A 7,169-nucleotide genomic window follows, 5' to 3' on the forward strand; every position below is an offset into this window, starting at 1 on the left:
AAAATGTGTGTGTGCTGTGGTGTGCATCTGGTGTACAGCACTATGTGTGTGTGTGAGCCTGTCCACCCGAGTATGAGAGTTATGTCGATGCCAGGGTGTTCCAATTATAGGCCTATATGCTGACAATGACAGCCATCGTGAATTGCGTACACACATGCTGCAAATGGTGTGTGAATGTGCAACCAGTAAAGACATGCAAAATGTACAGCTGCCTCTTTTCCCTTCACGAAGCCTGATTCAGACTGACATGATCAAATCCCATTGACAACCCCACCCTTCACCCACCCAATAAGCTTATCCATACAGTGTATGGTACCCCAACATGGCACTCCAAAGGGCATCAGTCTAACTAGGTTGATTAACAGTAGGCTAACCTGGAATGAGGGCATATGGGCAGTGACAGGAACAGCAGTGCCACGTGCATCTGAATGCCACTGCGTTTATGAGCCCTTTGACAGACTGGGAACTTCACAAGATGTTTTGGAATTAGGCCACAGGTGGGCCTAACCAACTGGGGATTTGCCTCGGTCAGCTGTCTCTTAGGTTTGTGTACTTTACGGAAATCAAATTAGTCATGTGGTTTTGCTCATGTGGGCATGCCAGAGAAGGATGCGCGCAGTAGAAAATGTGCAGAAAACTGCTATTGATAGATTTATCCTACCTTGTAATGTGGACTAGTCACTAGTGGCTATTTACAAAGCTTGCAACTGATCTTTGTGAAAAAATAAAAGACTTTAACCTGGCTTAGGCTATTGATATGAAATTGTTGAATTAATTAAACCTGATAGGTATACTGTTAAAATAACCTGAGAGAGAGACACAAAAGTAAAGGAAGGTAAAACTTTTCAAATACAAATTTTCTTTAAAAAAATGTTACCATTTTGGGAGACCTGAAACCTGTTAAACTGAGTGTTACATATTTTCTGTGTGCTTTATAAGGTTTTATGCTGTATAAATATACATGATCTATTACTACATTATAATTAATAAGATTTATGTAATGTAGCATAAAACACTGTTTGCCTACACTCAGAAAAAAGGTTAGGAGAAGCCTTTTTGGTTCTAGGTAAAACCCTATTGGATTACCAAAAAGGGTTATATCTGGAACCAAAAAGGGTTTTTCAAAGGGTTTTGCTATGGGGACAGCCGAAGAACACTTTTAGGTTCTAGATAGCACCTTTTTTCTAAGTGTGTATCACAGATCTGTGCATCAGCCAGGCTATAAACTATAAAAAGAGCAGGAGGGTCCACAGACTCGTGGTTGGGAATCCCTGCTGTAACCAATCATCTGTTGGCTGACATTAGCTTGACTGTTCTCTTTGTTTCTCCCTTTAGTACAAGGAGGTCAGACACCCTCCCTTGGACAACCAAGTCCTGCCTCATCTTTTGGTCAGTGTGTTGGCATTGTTTAATGACGTCTTTAACCTGTCTACGATACTGGTTCCCAATTGGGAATCAACCCTCCCACGTGCAGCTGGAACGGTGGCGCATGGAACGCAAAAATATTCTTAAAAATATTTAACCTCCACACATTAACAAGTCCAATAGCTCAAATGAAAGATAAACATCTTGTTCATTTAGCCAGCAAGTCAGATTTCTAAAATGTTTTACGGCGAAAACATAGCACATATATATGTAAAACCACCACCAGACACAGCTCATTTCAATAGCCAAAACATGCAATCAACAAACGCAGGATTAAAAAATAAATCGCTCACTAACCTTTTGAAAATCTTCATCAGATGACAGTAATATGACATATTACACAGTACATATTTTTTTTTTTCAATAATATGCCATTTATATCCATAAATGTCCATTTACAGTGAGTTCACCTTCAGAAATTACTCAAAAACGCCCGCAGGAAATCTATGTAGCGCGGCAAGATAACGTAAAATAGACATCATAAACTTTGACTAAATATACATGTTCTACATATAGTTAGAAAGATACACTGCTTCTTTATGCAACCGCTGTGTTAGATTTATTTTTAACGTTACAGAAATCGCACACTATTCCATATTGTGAGACAGCGCTCAGTTCCAAGCTACATTTCCACGTAATGTTGGAGTCAACAGAAACACAGATTTAAGCATAAATATTCCCTTACCTTCGATGGTCTTCGTTCAGAATGTTCTGGAAGGCTTCATACTTACCCAATACATCGTTTGGTTTCAAGTCTTGCGTCTTTGTATTAGCTACTGCTAATAACATCAGCTGAAATGCACCCAAAACGTCCTCTGGTCCGGATAAGTTGCGCATCAAAACTTCAAAATTACACATTATATGTCGACTAAACAGGTCAAACTAAGTGCAGAAGCAAGCTTTATGATGTTTTAGACGTGCAAAACAAACTTCAATTCAATCGCCCATCGTCTGCCCTTCTCTTCAGTGCTGGAAACAAAGGAATGACTGTGACCAATTCGCGCCCATACGCACAGCCTATTCTCTCGTGGCACGCACTAATTTCACTCCCATAGGGTCAATTCTCGCGCGATTTGAACGGTTTGAAGCTCTAATGAAAGAGGACATCTAGCGGAAGAGATAGAAAGTGTCCCCAGAATCATAGCTGGTTGGGAAGGGTGGGGGCATGACGTCAAAGTTGCTCCAACTTTCATGGCCACAGAAACTAGTTTGGAAGAATGCCTGCCCTGTGAGTTCTGCTATACTTACAGACATAATTCCAACGGTTTTAGAATCTTTAGAGTGTTTTCTATCCAATAATAATTTTTATTTGCATATATTAACAATTTTTGAAAGATTTTTTTTCCAGTTTACTAGGGGTACCCAATCTCTCCAAAGGGGGCGTATATCTGCCATATCCTCTTAAACAATTGTTCTGTGGAATATCTTATAAAGTTTTGACAAATACCCTTTGTTTGATTTTTTTGTGTCTGTATCAAGTCCCTCTGACCATACAACTGAAAATATGAACATTTAGATTGAAGATACTGAGGGGGAGTTTGGAGTTCAGCCAGAGTGAAATTCTCAAGCTCCAAAGAGAAAACAAGACACTCACAGCCAAGGTAAAAATACACGATTCCAACATGGATTGTCTACTCAGGGAAAACACGGTGATGAAGGAGATGCTAGACATACAAATTCGTAGCATGCGTGAAAATCTATATTTTTCTGGTATTCCTGAGGACACATCCAATAATCCAGAGGGCGCGATCAGAGATTTCATGAAATCCGCATTGAAACTTCCTATAGAGAATGCAAACAAGGTGGCTTTCCACCTAGTACACAGACTTGGAGCTTGGAGTGACAAGACCAAGGGTCCCCGACCGATCATCGCAAAATTTTAACACTACCAACAAAAGGAGCTGATCAAAAGCAGAGGAAAGGCAATACGCACTACATGTTACACACAGACACTGAAACATGCAAATTGGCAGAGTTATTATTTATTTGGACATCACACATTATAGTCTTACTCTTATAGACATCATACACACTCTCATTATATCATATCCAATATCATACACATCAACCAACACAGATTTGTTACACACGTAATTTGTCTCAATTTTCTAACATCTGTGGCATTGGCTCACAGGCAAACAGGCAAGGTAATAAAATAAATATTGCTAGAACCTATTTCTTGAATTCATATCAGACATTTGAAAGCTCTAGTTTTGACCATAATATCACTAATGGCAGTAACTTTACAAGCACTAAGTATGGTCAATTTAGACTGAGAATATCTAGTTATGGTAAGGGGTGAAATAAGTATAGCTAGTTATAATTGTAACGGTTTGGCAGAATATAAAAAAAAGATCTGTCTTTACATGGCTTAAATAAAGGATTATAACATATACTGTTTACAGGAAACTCACTCTACATCCTTAGATGAAGTTGTGTGGAAAAAGGAATGGGGTGGTGAAATAATTTTCTGTCATGGACAAAGGAGCTCAAAGGGTGTGATGATATTAATTAACACAAATCTTGATCTGAATGTGCAAATAATCAGGAATGATTCGCAAGGAAGGTGGATCATTTTGAATATGAAAGTGGCCGAAAAAGAGATTTGGCTCATTAATCTATATGGTCCAAATCAGGATGATCCACACTTCTTCGAAAACATTTATACAAATTTATTGAACTTACATGCAACAAATGATCTAATCATTATGGTAGGAGACTATAACACAGTGTTAAGTACCTCAATGGACCTTAAAGGAAATCACTCTACAAACTATCATCACAGTGCCCTTAAGGAAATCACAAATATTATGGACACATTAGAAATAGTGGATATTTGGAGACTAAAAAAACCCGTCCTAGTGAGATATACATGGAGGAGACTTAATCAAGCTAGTCGTCAAAGGTTAAAAAAGTTTTAATAGGAGACAGAATGCGATTGGATCATCATCTAATTGGCATTCACATAACTCTTATAGATTTTTCACATGGACGGGGATATTGGAAATGTAATCAAAGTTTACTGGAGGACAACTTATTTTTAACTAAGACAAATTAATTTAGAACTGAATTTTTCCAGTATAATATAGGTTCAGCAAATCCCCTTATTGTTTGGGATATCTTTAAATGTACCTTCATTCAATTCAATATTCATCAATAATAAAAAAGCAGTTTCTGGCTAAAGAAACAAGACTAACAAGGGAAATCGATGAACTAATAGTACAGGTAGATAGCAATAAAAACGATACTACAGAGATATAAAACAAGTTAGAGGAAAAACAAAAAGAACTTGAGGAACTTATTCAAGAACGATCTAATGTAATCTATTACAAAAAAGCAAACTGGATGGAATATGGAGAAAAATGCACAATAGTCTTCCTGAATCTCCAATACAGGAACGCTAACACAAAATAATTTGCAGAAACTCATTACTGAAGACGGAGTCATCTATGATTCTCCGAATGATATTTTTAAAGAGGGAGCTAATTATTTTAGACAGATGTTCTCTTTTCCGTCTCATCCTCTCTCACTGAATGAAGATTACGGTAAGGAATACTTTCCAAATAATGGAAAAAATGGAAAATTAACAAATGTACAGAACGATCAGTGTGAAGGCCAAATTACAGAGGAAGAACTTTCTGAGGCTATTAAATCCTTTCAGTCTGGAAAAGCCCCAGGGCTTGATGGCATACCGGTAGAGGTATATCAAGTATTTTTTGATATACTAAAAGCTCCACTGTTGGATTGTTTTAACTACTCCTATATAAATGGTAGTCTGGCAGGTACTCAGCAGGAAGGTCTGATTTCTCTATTATTAAAACAAGACCCAGATGGCAAATATAAAGACCCGGCCTATCTAAAAAAAATGGAGGCCCCTTACACTTCAATGTTATGATGCAAAAATACTAAAATGCAAAATGCATTAGCACTCAGAATTAAAGGGTTTTTACCAGATATTGTTCATCCTGATCAGACAGGTTTTTTACCTGGACGATACATTGGACATACGACAACTACTAGGAATAATAGAACATCATGAAACATATAAGAAGCCAGGAATAGTATTTATAGCAGATTTTGAAAAGGCATTTGATAAAGTAAGACTGGATTTTATTTTTAAATGCCTGGATTCTTTCAGTTTTGGTAATGCTCTTATAAAATGGGTAAAAAATTATGTATAGCAACCCCAGGTGTATAATAGTAAATTACACCTACTTCTTAGAGTTTTGAATTGTCAAGAGGAGTTAAACAAGGGTGTCCGCTGTCAACATATCTATACGTTATGGCCATCGAAATGCTAGCTATCAACATCAGATCCAATAACAACATTAGAGGATTAGAAATCCAAGGCTTAAAAACAAAGGTGTCCATGTATGCCTATGACTCAAGTTTTATGTTAAGTCCATACGCTAGACCCCTGCAATGTCTCATTGAAGATGTAGATAACTTTTCTGGATTCTCTGGACTAAAACCTAATTAAGTCAAATGTACAATATTATGTATTGGATCCTTAAAAAGTACAACTTTTACATTACCTTGCAGCTTACCTATGAAATGGGCTGATGGTGAAGTAGACGTACTCGGTATTCATGTCACAAAATATATAAATAAGCTCTCCACAATGAATTTCAATAGAAAACTGCAAAGATCCTGCAACCATGGAGAGGTAAATGCCTGTCTATTAATTGAAAAACGCCCAATTTTTCAGTTTTTGATTTGTTAAAAAAGTTTGAAATATCCAATAAATGTCGTTCCACTTCATGATTGTGTCCCACTTGTTGTTGATTCTTCACAAAAAAATACAGTTTTATATCTTTATGTTTGAAGCCTGAAATGTGGCAAAAGGTCGCAAAGTTCAAGGGGGCCGAATACTTTCGCAAGGCACTGTATTACAACAAATATTATGGCTGAACTCAAATGTGCTGGTTGATAAAATACCTGTTTTTATGGGAAAGATGTTTGAAAGGGGTATTTTGTTTTTAAATGATATTGTTAATTGTAATGGTAGAGTTATGTCCTTTCATGGTGTTATCAGAATTGTACGGGAAGGTCTGCTCAATCCAAGAGTACAACCAATTGATTACAGCATTGCCCCAAAAATGGAGAAGGCGGGTGGCAATGGGCGGAGGTAGGGAACTGGTCTGTCTGCCCAATATGGGATCAAAACTGGCAGAGGAATAAAAATAGCATAAAAAGGAACTTATACCAGTTTCATTTGAGGACCAGGATGTTGACAACTGTGCCATACAGATTGAAAAATGGTTGGGAAGAGATGTTTGATGTACCGATTCCATGGTACAGGGTACAGTATGAGTTGATATATAAAACAACACAACATTCAAGACTTTGTGCTTTTCAGCTAAAATGATTATATAGAATTCTTGCCACCAACAAAATGTTGAATATTTGGTGAATGAAGTCATCGAATCTCTGCAGATTTTGTTGTGAGGATACAGAATCAATAGGCCATTTATTTTGGTATTGCCCTCAGGTAGCCCGTTTCTGGTCTCAGGTTCAGGAATGGCTGAAAATGCATAGAATTGATCTAAAACATTTACCCTAGAAATAGTACTGTTAGGAGATCTGGAGAGATGGGTCAGTCAATTAATAATATAGTAATACTCTTAGTGAAAGTATTTATCCTCAACACGCAATCTATAGATTCTATTTGATTAGAGAGATTGAAATTGTACGTTAGACATCATAGCATAGTTAAAAGATAAATGTTGCGTAGAAACACGAAG

Source organism: Oncorhynchus mykiss, chromosome 16 (genome assembly GCF_013265735.2).
Source record: "Oncorhynchus mykiss isolate Arlee chromosome 16, USDA_OmykA_1.1, whole genome shotgun sequence".
In the NCBI taxonomy this organism is placed as follows: Eukaryota; Metazoa; Chordata; class Actinopteri; order Salmoniformes; family Salmonidae; genus Oncorhynchus; species Oncorhynchus mykiss.